Source organism: Cryptomeria japonica, chromosome 8 (genome assembly GCF_030272615.1).
Source record: "Cryptomeria japonica chromosome 8, Sugi_1.0, whole genome shotgun sequence".
Lineage (NCBI taxonomy): Eukaryota > Viridiplantae > Streptophyta > Pinopsida > Cupressales > Cupressaceae > Cryptomeria > Cryptomeria japonica.
Window position 1 is genome coordinate 494,913,906 of NC_081412.1, and position 19,265 is coordinate 494,933,170.

Consider the following 19,265-nt stretch of genomic DNA (forward strand, 5'->3'; position numbering starts at 1 on the left):
TTTTGTGTTGGAAATTGACACTCAATTGGTTGGTTTCACTATGTTGTCATTGATGGAAACATGGTAGCTTATTCCAGCTTCATAATTTGTGTCAGTTGTGTACCAGTAGACACTTCATCGGTAGGAACTTCACCAAAACCAACATCGATAGGATGGAAGGAATTCTTAGGTTGTCGGCAATGTAGGCCAACATGGTTTAGGTATTGGAGGCTGACATCTTTTGGATTCGGCATTGGCAATTATTTTTTATATTCATGTATGTATGTTATCTAGCCGACATGTATATTCATATTGTAAATATCTTTGTAAGCCAACATAAGGCATGATAAATTGTATAGGGTATATAGGTCAGTTGGATTAGATCATTTTGATATGTGATATGATGCGAATATGTATTAGGAAGGAAATAATGAAGGAGATGCAAAATATATCTGAGAGATCATGTATGTGAGGATATTTGTGTAAAGGGATATTCTGGTAAAGGGTTTAGGGTTTCATACTAGAACAAATAGAGCTTAAGCAAAACTGTATTAAAGCATAGAAGATGCTATCTTTTGTTGTTAAACACTTCTCCGTATTGTAGCCTGGATTTGTATGTCATTGAGCAGTATGCTCTAGACTGTAAGCCTTCCTGCAAGTTCAAGCCCCTATATTTTTTAATATCTCTTCATATAGCTAGTGAATTGATATTGTGGGTCACAAATCCCACCGTGGTTTTTCCTCTTTGAGGTTTTCCACCTATAATTCTATGTGTTATGGTTCTCATTTATGTGATTGGCTTACTAGTTGCTTTACTTATTTCAATTGTATGTACTAGTATATCGGTTGGTGTATGCATGTTCTAATAAGGCTAAAAATGATAATTCTAGTATAACATTGATTCACGCCCCCCTCTCAGTGTTATTGGATTCCAATAATTAGTATCAGAACGTTGTGCCTCGGAGGAAGTTTAATAGCTTGAGGGGGATTCTGAATCCGCAATCCATGGATATGGGTTTGGAAAAGCAACTTGAGATGGCGCTTGAAGATTATGATATTGAAAGGTTAAAGAACTTGAAGTTACAAAATGAATTGAATTATGCTCAAGAATTCATTCTTGTCCTACAAGAGAGGTTGTCATCTATTCAAGCTAGGAGGAAGGAAATTTTGCAAAATCAGGATGATGAAGAGAAAGATGCACTTAAGGAATAGTGTCAGAAGCTGAGTCAAGAGAACATGGTCAAGAAAAATGAAATGCAAGCTATAACCATGAGAATGTCTAAAGAGATTGAGGACCAAAAGAAAAAGGAAGAAAATCTTATTGTATCTTTGAAGAACAAATTTGCAGAATGTGGTAGGTTGTTCCATGAGAATGATATGTTGAGAACTAATTTAGTACAATCCCAGAGTAATGAATAAGAGCTTGAGAGACAAATGATAATTTTGAGAGATGATCTAACTACTAGAAGTGAGTACAAAGAGAAATTCAAGATTAGTTCAGCACAACTAGATGAGTTGTTGAAGAGACTAAGGCATAATGGATATTCTAGTGGACTTAGATTTGAGCAAGGACAGAGTTCGAATACTGCTAATGAAGATCAAAACCATAAGGCATCGGTAAGGCAGTTCAATGCTTATAAATTTAATGGTAGATGTTTTGTTTGCAATAAATCTGGTCACATGGCTAGGCAATGTAGAAACAGAGCAAATCAGAACCCTGATTATGCTCTCGGTCAATGTTCTAAATGTAATAAGTATGGTCATAAGACAGAAGATTGCAGAATGAATGTTAAATTCTATGCATGTGAAAAATTTGGACATATGGATAATCAGTGTAGGTCAAGAAATTATACCAGTTTTAGCAAAGCAATTCAAAGGAACAATGTTACATGTTATGCATGTAATGAGGTTGGACATATTGCTAAATTATGTAGAAACAAAAAATTCACTAGTTGGTAATGGAGGATCAAATAAGAAAGGGAAAGAGAAGGTTAATAAAATCCGGCAAGATCATACCTAGAGATGGGTCAGAAGGACTGAAGAACAATCTACAGATGGGAATGCACAGGTTACTTATTGAGCAAAGGAGGTTTCTCCTGTAGTGATAGGTAGCTCATTTAGTAACTAAGAAGATGTCTTAGGGGTAGGCAAAATTCATGAAGATGCTACATATGCCCCGAGAAGAGGTTCTGGAAGATGTTCCAGACATTGGAAATTCTTATCCGGCATGGATATATGTTTTGTTTGAGATCCGGTATCTTTCATCGGAAGTCATTGATGTCAATGAAAGATTAGATTTTTTCCAGGAGGATAAAAGGTTGAATTCACTTCATTATTGATCACCTTGCATTCGTGAGCAATTCAGAGTGATCATAGGCAATTTAGTGCAATCAAATATCTTTTTGAGCGATTTTATGAGCAATTGGAAGAAGTCTTTAGGGTTTTTCATCGGAAGTGATTCATAGGTATTTTTCTTTAATCATGGAAGTACGTTCATCATTTATTCCTATCTTTGTTGCAAACTTGACTGTTATTGAGGTCAAGGACCATCCTAGGCCAAATTTCAAGTGATATCTGCATGTGGCTACCTTGGATGACTCGGTTGGAGAACTTTCCCATGTTCTGGAAGGAGTTGTGTATGTCAAAGATGTTAGGGCATACATACACTATCACATTGAGGATTTGGGGACATCAGATATGAAGAGCATGTACATGAGCAAGCTAATGGGAGAGTCTGGAAAGATCAGACCTGAATACAAGCACATTGAAGACTTAGGGTTTACTGGCATTCTGGACATTCTGAAATTCAAATATGAAATAGTTAGGTATGTTTTAAGTAGAGTACATGGAGATTTTATCTGGTTGGATAGAGCATACAAGATTAGCAAGGAATCCATCAGGGCACTCACCAGTTTACCACAAGTTGGGCAACGTCCAGATAAGAAGGTTTCTAATGATTATGTAAATCAAATCACTGGTTTAACATCAGATAGGCGATCTATGAGAATACACACTATTACCGACACAGACATCAGATTTAGTAGCATGGTCATTAGTTATAAGGCAACTCAGTCAAATCGATTGAATCTGTTTCTAGCTCCCACATTCTCGCAACTTATAAGATGATGAGAGAAAATGATAAATTGGATCTATGTGGTTGGATGTTAGATTAATTATTGATAAACCTAAGAAATATTAAAGGAGAAAAGAAAGGAACTTTCTGGTATGGAAACTTAATTGTCTGTTTAATGCTATTTTTCATGAATGAAACTCCTGGTTTTGGGAAAAGGCAATGGGCATTTGACGTCCCTATAGGAAGGCAATTGAAATAGTCAATTACTACATTAGGTAGTCAAAGAAATGACAAAGTATGGGGATATTTTAAAGCATTCCAAAAGGCTATGAAATCTAGAGAAATGGTTCCTAAGCATATTATTGAGAAATACTCAACTGGCATATGCTTCATGGTGAAGAAGGATGGAACACTCATGGAAGCAGTCAAGCCCTAGAAGATCTAGATTGAGAAAATGGGCTATGAAGTTGATGGATAGATTTAGATGCATATAAAAAAATGTTGATTGATGCACTTGTTGATGAAGCTGAGAAGCCCTATGGTACTTCTAAGCAAAAGACACAAGAGGTTGAAATAGAGTTCAACCAAAAGAAAAGAGATAAGCAGGAAGGTAAGGAAAGCATTTATTGAGAAGATCTTATAGGACATCAAAGCATTGATTGATGTTGTCCCAGAGAAAGGCAGGAAGAGAAAATAACCAGAAGTGTTCATTGAGCCTATTGCAACAGAGTCAGAATCTGAGGATGACACACCCCTGGCTTTCAAAAGGGTTATAAGGAAGAAAATAGAAGAAACCAAGGTAGAGGCTAAAAAGTAACCAGTTAGGAAAGTTACATTCAAGTTACCAGCATAGAAGCAAGCACCAAAAGTAGCACCTTCAACCCCATCCGGTTCTAGAAGAAGGAAGAAGAAGGCTGACATTGATCTGGCAATTGAATCTGGTAATGTAACTATCATTCCACCAATTTTTTTTACATAAATTGTTAATGAGAATACTAAGGATGGCATTTTATATAGATGGAAAACTATGGAAGTATGGAGTATTTTGTATTAATGAATATTCAGCTCAAGGGGAGCAGGAAGGATGAAACTGACAGACGAAACCATGATCATTTTTCACATGAGTGTTTCCATCAATGCCAAAGGGGGATATTGTTGGCACCTGACACTCAATTGGTTGGTTTCACTATGTTGTCATTGATGGTAATTGTTGTCCATTTTGGTGGAATTGATTATGTGTTGCATTGATGTTTTGTCATTGATGCCAACACTAGCTATTTGGATGCTTTACTAGCACCCTTTTGGTCTCGATAGGTTGAGTTTTTTTGGTTAACTTGGATCTGACATGATTCAGTAGGCTCTAGTGTATTCTGGTGATAGAATTGGCTTGTTCATGATACTTATACTCATATTTGGTTAGTTGGTTTTGGTCTCGAGATCGGATACTATTATGCTTGCTTAGAAGATTGGTTTATGGTCCCGGCGAGGGTTTCACCAGCAAAGCTTTTTGATGAATTGCATAAATGGTGTTGGTGTAGCTTCTGATGGAGTTTCAGGATGTTGTTGGTGATCATGTTTGAGACTTGGTGGTTGGAGATCATTACTGAAGCATGTGAACCTATACTTGGTCCCAGATGATCTATGTTATGGACCAACTTTAATGTAACGTGTGGATAGACCTATTTATTTATTTATTTCTGAGATGTCTTATGTGTTGATATTATTTGTTTTGTCTAAGGCTGACATAGTTTGTAATTATGTAATTGATTTATTATCTAGTGGCTAACTTGATTGTTTATGGTCGAGGGTTTTGTATATATAGATGTAAGATTAAATTGTAGATCATCATGGTGAATGTAAGAGGTCAAGGTCAAGGAATATAATGTGCAAATGCTGTAATATCATTCAGGAAGAGGAGTTAGTCAATCATTGGAGATCGAATTGGGTTCATGTAAGAGGATTTAGTCCTTCGGTATTGAGCTTAACCAAAACTGTACTCAGGCATAGGAGATGCTATCTTTTGTAGTTCAACACTTCTCCGGATTGAAGTGTGGATTTATATGTAGTCGATGAGGCTCCTTTTGTGATGAGCAGTGTGCTCTAGGTTGTTGGCCTTTTTGCAAGTGTAAGCCCCTCAATTGTAATTCACATATAAACTGCAGAAGTATTATCTAACTATGGGTAGGCTTCCCACTATGGTTTTTCCCTTTACCATTTTTTCCACGTACAAATCTTGGTGTTATGTGGATGGATTTTATTCTGTGATTATTGTTTATGCCTAATTGGTTTAACTGCTATTCTGGTATTAATGTTTTGGGTTCTGGTATTAAAGTTTAAATTGCTAATGGTTCATGTAATTTGTGACAACTGATTCACCCCCCCCCTCTCTCAATTGTCTTATGGTTATTTGAACTGTCTAACAATTGGTATTAGAGCTTTGGTCCTCTCTGCAGAAAGATTAACTGCTCGAGGAAGATCTTATGGTGACTAACAGTTCAAGTTCATCCATTTCTTCTAGAGCTATCTTTCGAAGGGATCTTCTAAGGCTAGATGGAACAAATTACACAATATGGAAGGTTCAGATGGAGACTCATCTGAGATGTCTTGGCAAGGAGATTTGGGAGATCACACAGAATGGTGTCATGCCCTATAATCCAGGATTTGACAATCCTCCTCTAGAAAACCTGGACAAGGAGCTTGAGAATGATTGAAGAGCAAGAGAAGCCCTCTTGTGTGCACTTTCTGATCAGCAAATAATGGGATTAACCGACAAATCATCTGGAAATGCTATATGGGATAAGTTGGAGACTCTTAATGAAGGTGACCCTATAGTGAAGATTTCTAAACTTGAAGATGGAAGAAGATGAAAGGATTATTGCATTCATGGAAAGGGTAAATGGGATTGTAATGGGAATTCAATGTTGTGGTAGAACTCTGACCAAAGATGATATTGTTTCTAAAGTCTTGAGAGCCCTACCACTGACATACAAAATGAAGGCTACTACTATTAATGAGTTGATAAAAATGGCTAATACATTTGTCAACAGAGATACTTTGGTTGGGAAACTATCTGCTTTTGAGCTTGAATAATTTGGACCTTCTGGAGCTGTGAAGACTGAACCTGCTTTTTATGCATCTACATCTACAACCGGTAAGCAAGACTAGAAACCTTTATATAAAAAGGAGTTGGAAGATATGAAAAGAGAAGATGATGAGTTTGAACAACTTGAAGCACTATTTGCTAGAAGAGTACCAAAAGGACCGGTGGGAAGTAAGTATGAAGGAAAAGCACCATTTAAATGTTTTGTATGTAATAAGATTGGTCATTTTGTATCTAGATGTCCTGAAAGGAATTCAATTTTTGAAGAAAGAGTTAGAAGATCATTTAAGCCTAACCCTAGATATTAGAACAAGTATAAAAACAAGAAAAACAAAGACAAATAATGCTACATAGCGGATGAGGAAGGCATTACTAATTCATATGATGAACCGGTAGAAGACTCTCCTAGTGGATCTGGCAATGGGAAGGAATGGGTGTTCCTGGATATCAAGGAAGATGATCCGACACTAGAAGAGAATGTACCTGAAGAAAAGGCACTTGCTGCCAAAATTGAAGACAAGGATGAATTGGTAATTGACAGTGGTTGGTCACATCATATGACTGGAGACAAAGGGAAGTTTCCGTCCTTGCAAGAATTTGATGGTGGTCTAGTTAGATTTGGAGATGACAAAGCATGTATGATCAAAGGAAAAGGAACTATATCATTCGATGGTAAGAACAATACTGAGAATGTTTATTATGTTGAAGGTTTAAGGCATAATCTTTTGAGTGTAGGAAAATTGGTAGATAAGGGATTGTAATTACAGTTCAAGGATGAAAAATGCAAAATCATTAACAGATCTGGCTTGGAGATTGCAATTGGTACATAGACAAAAGGTAATATATTTCATTTGAACTCCGATGAGAAGACATGTTTGATTAAACAAATTGATGAGAGTTGGCTATGGCATAAAAGGCTATGTCATGTGAATTTTGATTATGTTGTGAAGATCAGTTCACCTAAGGCAGTTAGGGATATACCTAAGATTATGAAGCCCTATAATCCGGTATGTAAAGAATGTCAAATGGGTAAACAAGTCAGAACCTCTTTTAGAAGTATAAAAGATAAATCAAATGATATTCTTGATCTTATTCATACTGTGGCCCTGCTAGAGTTAAACATTTTGAAGGTGATAGACATTTCATGCTAATCATTGATGATTATTCTAGAATGATGTGGGTTACTTTTTTGAGAGAAAAATCCGAAGCATTTGAAAAGTTTAAAATCTTTAAGACTAAAGTGGAAACTAAGACAAGATTGAAGATTAAATGTCTGAGATCAAATCATAGTGGAGAATTCACATCTCATGAGTTTAATAACTTTTGTGACAAGCATGGTATAAGAAGACAATTTTCTGCTCCCCGGAAACCTCAGCAGAATGGAGTTGTGGAAAGGAAGAACATAACTATCTTGGATGTTGCTAGAACAATGATGATGGAAGCCACTCTACCTCATATCTACTGGAGAGAAGCAGTGAGTACAACGGTTTATACATTCAACATAGTACATATCAAAGGATAAATTGGTAAGACACCTTATTAATTATGGTTTGGCAATGCGCCTACAATTAAGTATTTTTGAATTTTTGGTAGTAAATGTTATATCAGAAAAAATGATATCATTGACAAATTTGACCCTAGATGTGATGAAGGAATTTTTCTTGGTTATTCTAATGAAAGCAAAGCATATAGATGTTATAACAAGAGATTGCAGAGAATTGTGGAGAGTGCTAATGTCAAAGTAGATGAGCTGAATAAAAGTCAAATCAAAGTTTATGAGAAGGAACCGACAATATAAATGTTTATATCTAAACTGATAGCATCTTTACCAGTACAGAGAGTTGAACCAGTTACTCTAGCAACATCAAAGAATTCTATAGTAACTGAAGAACAGGAAAGAGGAACAAAAAGTCAGAAGACTCCTAGGTATGTGAGATTAAATCATTCAAAAGATCAAATCATTGTGGATAAGAGAAATGGAGTATTGACAAGAAGAAGACTGTCAACTAATGAGGTATGTTTAATTTCACAAGTTGAACTGGTATCAATAATTGAGGCATATAAAGATGAATATTGGTTGAAATATATGGAAGAACAACTAGATCAGATTGAGAAAAATAGCACATGGACCTTGGTTCCCCGGCCTAAAAATAAAAATGGTATTGGAACTAAATGGGTTTTTAGGAATAAATTGAATGAGGATGGTCAAGTTATAAGGAATAAGGATATTCTTAGAAGGAAGGAATTGATTATGGAGAGGCTTTTTCACCTGTAGCTAGGATTGAAGCTGTAAGATTAATTCTTGCCTATGTTGCTTATAAAAACTACAAGGTTTATCAGATGGATGTTAAATGTGCATTTTTGAATGGGGATCTTGATGATGAATTTTAAATTGAGAAACCTAATGGTTTTTCACTATTAGATGATACAGATATGGTTTGCAGGCTAAGGAAAGCTTTATATGGATTGAAACAAGCACCTAGAGCTTGGAATGCAAGGTTTGATAAATATCTTTTGACGCTTTTTTTTACTAAGGGCAGTGCTAACAGTAATTTATATTATAAAATCACTGATGATGATATACTGATTATTGAAGTATTTTTTGATGACATTATTTTTGGAGGTGAAGATAAGTTATGCATAGAATTTTCTAAGAATATGGAGAAAGAGTTTGAGATGACTATGATTGGTGAGATGAAATTTTTCTTAGGTTTGCAGATTACTCAGATTGACAAAGGTATTTTCAACTGTCAAACTAAATATGCTAAAGAATTCTTGAAAAAATTTGGTATGGGAGATTCTAAACCGGTAAGTACTCCTATGGTTACAAGTGATACATTGACAAGAAAATATGTTTCTACACCGGTAAATCCTACAAGATACAAATCTATGATTGGAGGTCTTATTTACTTGACTTGGACTAGGCCTGACATTATGAATGTTGTTTGTATTGTTTCAATATTTCAGAGGGATCCTAGAGAAAATCATGAGATTGTGGTGAAAAGGATTTTTAGATACTTGCAAGGTACATCTGAATATGGTGTTGGTATTATGGATGAATTTGTCATGTGTTGCATTGGTTTTGTCAATGACTTCAACACTTGTCTTCTTGGAGGTGTACATTATGTTCACTGGTATGGTTAGTGGCTTATGCACAGTCACCGATATATGTTCACAAGTAGGTTATATGGTTCACCGACAGTGATGATGACTTGTTATCATCTTGGAGATCATTTAGTTATGTCGAAGACATGGAATGGAAGTTTCAATTTGGTGTTTTGCTTATTGGTCTAATCGGGTTGACAACTTTGCCTTTACCAACAGATAGGTCTAGGTTATGGATCGATATTCCAAATCAGCACAACACGTTATGGAGATGGTTTATTGACTAGTAAATGTATTGAGCTGACATGTTGAATCGCATCAAGACTTATTTGTAATCGATTTAATTGTAATATATTTAGTGAGCCGGCCTATACATTTGGTCTTAGGTTTTGTATAAATGATCTTAAGATCTTTTTGAAGATCATCATGATGAGTGTGTGCCAATATTGATTGAAGAAATAAAATAAGCAGATCCTTGGGCGAATCATGAAAACATTATTCAAAGGTTGAAGGAAGGTTATGAAGGTGTTTGGCACTCATGTTCAAAGCTTAAACTGGTACTGAATCCAGCATTGCAGATGTTATTTTGAGTAGTACATTATCATTGGATTTAACCATCCAATTGTGTATTCAGTGTGACTCCTTTTTGTGATTGAGCAGTGAGCTCTAAGTGGTTGGCCTTCCTGCATGTGTAGACCCCATTTGTATACACTTACTATCTGCAGTAGTATCATCTCATTGTGGGTAAGGTTTCCCACCATGGTTTTTTGCTTACTGGGTTTCCACGTCAAAATATATGTGTCATGTGTTGTGGATGTTGTTTCTCTTTCTGTTTTATGCATTAAATTATACCAGTACTACTATAACTCTTAATCTATTCTACCGGCACTAAGTTTAAGTTGGAATAATTTGCACTTGGATTACAATTTATTGACAACTAGTTTACAACTGATTCACCCCCCCTCTCAGTTTTCCTTCCCGGTTCCTAACATATGGTTTGTGGTACCCCTGTACCCCCTAGGATAGGGGCATAGTGCCCTTGTCCTTGCCCTATTTTGGGGCCCCCTCTATCCTATCCTTGCATTGGAATTTTCATAAAGCAGAAAAACTTTCCTTGTGTCGGCCTGTGACAAACAAGTAGTTAATTAACCCTAATTCACAAGTATATAAGTCGCATTTGTCCTTCCCATTTGATAAGTTGGAAAATGTTGGATAAGTGGGAATACATGAGATCACACATTCAATCATTCAAGCATTCCTTTCCAGCATTGACAATTCTCAAGTCTCCCTTCAAGGCTAGGTGTTGCATTCAATCAAAGATTCAACCATTGAAGAGGAGATGCCTTTCAACATTCAATTCAATACAAGCAATTCTACCTACATTCTGTCTACAACCTCCCTTGAGGTGAATTGCATTTCAGTCTTTCATTTACATTTACTTGCAAGTACTTTCTTTCATCATTTAGTTAATTCCAAAACTGGGGTTTGACCTGAAGGAAAACCCCCAATCCCAACCCCTTTTCCTCTCTTTTTTGTGTGTAGGTTGTAGGTGCATAGGTGTGTTTGCAGATTCAAACTCCATTTGCAGTGGCAGAAAAATTCTTTTCGTTTCGTAGATTTTTCGGAGGACTGTGGACACTTTTAGCACGATCCTGACAACTTTTCCTCAAATTCTCAAGATTTCTTTGTCTCGACACATTATAGCCAGATCCAGGTGCACATCTTCATCTCATGCTTCTATCTCAAGTTATAACCAGTTCTTTGTTACTTTTACACTTAGTCTTACAACACATAATTCAATCATTTTTCATTCTAAAAGAGGGGTTAGCTTGTCATTTCTATCTCATTATCAGTTCATTTAGTATTCAATCTCTTCCCTAAGAGATTGGATATATTGAATTTCCCCCCTCTTTTAAATGTAATGGAGATAAAGTGTATGAAAGGAAATCCGCAATGAAAATTTCATCTCTCCTCGGAGGGAAGAAAATATTTCCTCTTGATCTCTCCATCATTCACCTTTTAAACCATTACAATGATGATGTCTTCATACTCTATCAGTAACTTCTTTATTTCCTCCAATTGTTCTTCTCCACACTCTAGGTTCTCAGTCTTCTTAGGAACTAAGGCAAAACACACATTCTCATGTCTCATTCCACCCAAAAATCTCCAAGTCCATCAACCAAGTAGATTCTTGCATTCATACAGACTTCTTTTTGTAGGGGCTCCTCCAAGTGGTAACAAGGTTTGCTTCATCCCATTTGCAACAATAGTGTATATGTTCTTTCCCCCATCATGTATTGCCTGTCTATCAAACTACCAAGGTATTCCCATCAAAATATGACAAATATCCATAGGCATAATATCACACAAAATTTTATCACGATAATTTCCTATTTTCAATTTCACTAAACTTTTTTCACTTACTAATATCTTATGATCATCTTGAACCCATGCTATCAGATAAGGCTTAGGGTGTTTCAATCTTTCCAACTTCAACTTATTTACCATATCCTTTGAAACAAGATTGTCTAAACTACCACTATAAATAATGACTTTACAACACTTGTTGGAAAGCTTACATATGGTTTTGAACAAATTCCTCCTCTGCAAGGGTTCTTCACCTTCTCTTGTATGACACAAAGCTCTCCTCATCATTAACAACTCCCCATCTTTCAATTTTTTAGCTGATCCGGTAATGTCTTCTTCCACTAATGTCATTCTTCTAGTATTCTCTACTTTCTTACATTCAAAAGCATGATGTCCTTCTCCTCTGCACTTGAAGCAAGTTCCTCTAAACACTCTCTTATCCTATCTTTTGTCATGTTTTCCATAACCTTGATTCCAATAACTATTAGGTTCTCTTCTCTGGTAGAAATTTTTATCATTCTTCCAATATGAACTACAATCTTTGCTTACTTCCTTATCTTTTTTTTTATCTGCACATGTTCCTATTCCTCTGGAATAACCTCTTCCTCCTTGAAATATTCCTCCAAAAAACCTTCCACGTCTACCACTTTTGTTAGGATAACCGATGAACAACTGAGAGGGGGGCGGGTGAATCAGGTGTTAACAAATTATGTGAATTAAAGCACTTAAAACCTTTTATCAGAATAATTGATAAAGCATTAAAGCATAATTGAAAACTAGAGAATCAATACCATGCAACCAGAACACATAACACCATGATTTATATGTGGAAAACCCAGTAAAGGGAAAAACCATGGTGGGAAACCCTACTCTCAGTCAGATGATACTTCTGCAGAAATTATATGATTACAATAGGGGCATGTACATGTAGGAAGGCAAACTCCCTAGAGTGCACTGCTCATCACAATGGAGTCTCACTAACTACACAAGAGGCCAACCACCTCAAAATATTTGGACCACAATCTAGAAAGAAGAACTGTCGGTGATAGCATCAAACATGCCAGATTACAGTTTTGGTTAAGCCCAATACTGGAGGTCTAAAACCTCTTACATAAACCCAACTCGATCACCTACGATTGACCAAATCCTCTTCACAAATGATTATTACATTATTCGCTCCTTGTGCATGATCTACAATGAGATCTTACATATATTTATACCAACACAGGACCTAACCAATTAGGTTGGCCACCCAAATGATAATTCAATACATTCATTACATAATCCTAAAATAAAATCATAAAACATGTTGGCCTAATGCCAAACAAACATCATCCAATCAATAAAACATCCAAAAAGCACATCGGAGTATCCACCAACATGTTTCATGAAAAACGGTCCATAACCTAGATAGCACCAGACCTAAATTAGATCCACACACACCAAAGAAATGACACCAATCAGTCAAGGTGTGAATACAATCACCACCAACATCTTGAATCCCTTCTAGAAGTTGCACCAACACCACTTATGTATTACATCAAAGATCTTCAATAAAGCTCTGCTGGTGAAACCCTTACCAGACCTATAAAGTGGGCTTACTAGAACATAAGATAGCATTCGATCATCAAGTCAATACCAACTGACTAAAATATACTTCAGAAGCATATGAACCATCCATACAAACTTATTCCATCATCTAGATCATACCGGTGACAATCAATTGACAGTCTTCCCAATCCAATCCTTCTACCAGAAGCCGGTAAACAACCATAACAACTAGTGTTGACATCAATGACAAAACATCAATGCAACACATAATCAATTCCATCATATGGCCAACATCTTTGTCTCTGCTTATGTCTCCTATTCAATTTCTCCTTTGCTTTCAAGCCATATTGGTAAGCTTCCTCAACCCTTTACAACTTGATCAAATCAAGAATATCATTAGATTTATCAGGGATGCTCTTAAAAGAAGTTATTTTTTTCTTACCGATTTGACATTCCTTACATACCGAATTATGAGGCTTCACAATCTTAGGTAAATATCTATCTGCCTTAGTTGAACTGATCTTTACAATGCAATCAAAATTTACATGACACATCCTCTTATTCCATAGCCAACTTTCATCAATATGTGCAATCAAACATGTCTTTCCACGGGAGTTCAAATGAAATATGTTACCTCTTGTTTGTGTACCGGTTGCAATCTCCAATCCTGATTTGCTAATGATTTTGCACTTTCCATCATTGAATTATAATTGAAATCCCCTATCTACCAACTATCCTACACTCAAAATATTATGCTTTAGACCTTCAACATAATAGACATTATTAGTGTTATGCTTACCATTCAATGAAATGGTTCATCTTCCTTTGATCATGCATGCCTTGTTATTACCAAATCTGACTTGACCACCATCAAGTTCTTGCAAGGTTAGAAACTTTATTTTGTCACCTATCATATGATGAGAACATCCACTATCTATTACCCATTCATCTTTGTCTTCAACTTTTGCTGCAAGGTCCTTTTCCTCATTTTTAATAACTAGTTCTGGATCATCTTCCTTCATAGCATAAAATACCCAGTCTTTTCTATTGTTGGATCCACTAGTTGAATCTCCTATTAGTTCTTCCTTTGAGTCATCAGTTACTCCTTCCTCATCAACATATTATCATGATTTTTTTTTGTTACTCCTTCCTCTGAGTCATCGGTTGAACTTATGCTTGATCTGATATTTAGGGTTAGGCTTAAAAGATCTTCTTGGTCTTTCTTCCAATTTTGAATTCCTTTTAGGACATCTAGATGCAAAATGACCTATCTTATTACATTCAAAGCATTTGAAAGGATATTTTTCTTCATACTTACTTCCTATAGGACCTTTAGGTATCCTTCTAGCAAATAGGGCTTCAAGTTGCTCAAGCTCTTCATCTTCTTTCCTAATCTCTTCCGATTCCTTTGCATACAAAAATTTCTAATCTTTCTTTCCAGTTGATGATGTAGATGCCTTAAATGCAATATCAAACTTTGCAACTCCGGGAGGACCAAATTCTTCAAACTCAAAAGTAGATATCCTCCCAACAAGAGTATCTCTATTGACAGAAGGATTAGGCATGGTTCTTATCTCATTAATTGTAGGAACCTTCATCTTATATGCTGGTGGAAAAACCCTTAAGACTTTTGAAACAATATCTTCCTCACTTAGAGATCCACCACAACACTGAATTCCTAATACAATTTCATTTACCCTTTCCATGAATGCATAAATTATTTCATCTTCCTCCATCTTCAAGATTTCATATCTTACTTGGTAACATTCAATTTTTGCAATTTTAACAGTGGGATCACGTTCATTCAGAGTCTCCAAATTATCCCATATAACTTTCACCGATGATTTATCTGATATTCCCATGATCTGCTAATCTGATAAGGCACTTAAGGGGGCTTCTCTAGCTCTACAGTCATTTTCAATGTTCTTTTCCAAGTCTGTCGATGTAGGATTTCTAAATGTCAGATCATGAGGAGTGTAACCTTTCTGAGTTATTTAACAAATTTCCTTTCCAATGCATCATAAATGAGTCTCCATCTAAATCTTCCATACTCCATAATTTGGTCCATCAAGCTTAGGGTTGTCCTTCTGGTAAACAATAGTTGAACTATTAGTTTTTATAGGATCTTCCTCAAGCGGTTAATATTCTGCAAAAAGAGGACTAGGCCCTGATAGCAATTGTTAGGATAACCAGTGAATAATTGAGAGAGGGGGGGCTAAATCAGTTGTTAACAGATTATGTGAATTAAAGAACTTAAAACCTTTTACCAAAATATATGATAAAGCATTAAAGCATAATTGTAAACCAGAGAATCAATACCATGCAACCAAAACACATAACACCATGATTTATACATGGAAAACTCAGTAAAGGGAAAAACTAAGGTGGAAAACCCTACCCACAATCAGATGATACATCTGCAAAAAGTATATGATTACAATAGGGGCCTGCACATGCAGGAAGGCACACTGCCTAGAGCGCACTGCTCATCACAATGGAGTCTCACTAACTACAGAAGAGGCCAACCACCTCAAAATATTTGGACAACAATCCAAAAAGAAGAACTATCAGTGATAGCATCAAACATGCCAGATTATAGTTCTAGTTAAGCTCAATACCAGAGGTCTAAAACCTCTTACATAAACTCAACTCGATCACATATGATTGACCAAATCCTCTTCACAAATTATTATTACATTATTCTTTCCTTGCCCATGATCTACAATGAGATCTTACATATATTTATACCAACTCGGAACCTAAGGCCAAACAAACATAATCTAATCAATAAAACATCTTGGAAGCGCATCAGAGGATCCACCAACACGCTTCATGAAAACTGGTCCATAACATAGATATCACTGGAGCTAAATTAGATCCAGACATGCCAAAGAAACGACACCAATCAGTCAAGGCATGAAAACAATCACCATCAGCATCCTAAATCCCTTCTAGAACCTGGAACAATACAACTTATGCATTACATCAAAGATCTTCAATAAAGATCTGTTAATGAAACCCTTACTGGACCTATAACGAAGGCTTACTAGAACATAAGATAGCATCTGATCATCAAGTCAATACCAACTGACTGAAACATACTTCAGAAGCATATGATCCATCCATACAAACTTATTCTATTATCCAGATCATACCAGTGACAATCAACTGATAATCTTCCCAATCCAATCCTTCTACCAAAAGTCGGTAAACAACCATAACATCTAGTGTTTACATCAATGAAAAAACATCAATGTAACACATAATCAATTCCATCATATGGCCAACATCTTTGTCTCTGCTCATTTCTCATGTTCAATTTCTCCTCTGCTTTCAGGGCATATTGGTAAGCTTCCTCAACACTCTGCAACTTGATCAAACTAAGTTCATCTTGTATAGACATCTGCAACCCATTCAAATATCTAGCAACTTGTTCAACTTGATCATCAGTATGTTTGGATATGATATTAAACTTATTAATGCTTTGGTATACTTGTTCACACCAAATTTCTTTAGCTTCAGGTTCTATAACTTCCAGAACAAACGCACTTGATAATCAGCTAGCATAAACTTTTGTTTTAACTTGGTAACCATACACTCCCAAGATCTGATCTTTTCTTTACCTCTTCTTTGTCTATTTACCTGCAAGTATTCCCACCACAGAGATGAATGACCTTTTAACTTCGTACAAGCATATCTCACCTTCTTATCTTCTACGGTGCCTTCAAAATCAAAATAATTTTCCATCTCTGTGAGCCAATCTAACAATTCATTCAAATCCAACTTGCCATCATAATTCAGTGGACTAAAATGCACTCTAGTATTTTCTCTTGAAAATGCTCTTATAAATCTCTCTTCATCTAGATCATTCACCGGTGGATTTGCTACTTGTTCTTCTAGTGCTTCTTCTTCTTCATCTTTTCTCACATCTTCAACATGTCGACCTCTTCTCTGGGATGTTTCAACAACTTCTAACTAGGAGACAATTCCTCTCAACATTTTCATCACAACAAGGTCTGCATTTCCTGTTCACACCATCTTCATGCCAGTCCTCTGCAACTGTAGGTCAGATCCGCAATCCACCATTCTACAACAAAAACTTTTATGACAACGCAATCTTTGGAATGAAATCTTGCTTTGATACCACTTGGTGCAGTCATGGTTAGGGGGGAGCTCAGGGAGATCAATCCTGACCGTGCAACAAGAGTAAACACAATAGAAACAAGATAACATGATGGAGGCAATGAAAAACTGATTGAATTATATCATGAAAACCACTTACAATCCACCGACAACATGCGGGTTACAAGATTCGGCTCACTGGCCTGCTACATACAAGCTCATTTAGAGTACAAGTCAACTCTAGACCACTAAATATAAATATCTATCCTTCCTCTTCCTCTGAATGACTTATAATGCTTAATTACATTGACTTATATGATCAAGAGAGATCTATGTCAGCCCAAGAGGGATCAAAAGCCAAAGAAAAAGATCAAACATGAAAAACTACTAGGTCGGCCTTCGCCACAGAGAATCATTTGAAAAACTCAAAGGATGAAGTGTGGATCAAAAGGAAGGTCAGCCACATGCCAAGGTATATTGGAATCAATGAGTTGAATCTCCACAAGCTATGAAAAGGATCTGCAACATTCTCCAATAGAAAATAGGTCCAAGCAGTTATGGTGTTCTAAGCTAGTAACTATCTCAGAATCTAGAATCAATAACTTTCCGAAAAGGTGTCCAAACATCCCATGGATTCAGGGAAAGGAAGATAATCATGTCTACAAGAAAATTCCAGCTACACAAGATTCGGTGGGAAAATTTAAGAAAATGTAGAAAGAAATGTTGAAACTGCAAAACATGAATCAAAGTGAAAAGAAATGTTTTTGGTTAATGCAAGTTTGCCAAGAACCGCAAATGCTCCTGCATCAGAAATTGAGGTATACAAGATGGTGTAACTCCAACACTTGATGTCAATCGTGATGTACTTGCATTGTGAGATGTCATAGAGGGAGTGCATTCAATATGAGATATTGTAGATGCCAATGGTTTACATTGAATGTGATATGTAGGAGATGGTGTGCTTTGAGCTTGAGATGCAAGAGATGGCGTACCTTCAAATTGAGATGTAAGAGATGGTGTGCCTTCAACTTTAATTATGGTAGATGACATGCTCTCAACCTCGGGATTCAATTGTCTTATTGCATGAAGGTTTTGCATCCATTGCATTTGTGTGGCCAATTCCATCTCTCACTTAGATTGGATGGATGTTTCATGTTCCTCTTCAGTTGGCACCTCTTCTTCTATGGCATTCAATTTCCTTGGTTAATGAAGTTGCCTCAATCCTTCTCTTTTATTTGCATTGTTAGCTTCGTGCTCTTCAAGTGTTACATTCTTTGGTCATTTCCTTGGCATGATGATGATTTCTACATGTACATTCATATACAAGAGAATTAAGTTAGTTCATAAAGGGTTCACGAGGCATAAGAAGAGGCAGTCCTAATGCATCTATGATTATCCTAATGAATTTAGGGCAGTCCTAATGCATTTATGACTATCCTAATGAAGTTAGGGCAGTCCTAATGCATCTATGACTATCCTAATGAAGTTACGGTAGTCTGAATGCATCTATGAATGTCCTTAATGAAATTAGGGATGTCCTAATGCATCTATGATTGTCCTAATGAAGTTAGGGCAGTCCTAATCAAATTAGGTTTGTTCACTTTAATTAAGGCTGATTCAATTTAAGCAAGGAAAACTTAAACATAAATTATAAAAGAAAAACAAAATCAAATGGATATTACAAATTGAAAATTATGCATATGTTAAAATGGATATAGGATTTTAAATTATTTCATATTCTTTTTTTCAAATTATTTCATAATCTTCAAATGGATATGCGAAATTGCAAATTTGGTTTTAAACTACTCAACAATTATTTTCTTATGCAACTTCCTTCAAATCTAATGAATAGTATTAGAATAAATTTTGACAAGAACACTTATATTCTAAAATTTAAACAAAATAACACTAATTAAGTATTTGAATTCTGGAAACATGAAAATATTACTTTAGATCATCAAATTTGAT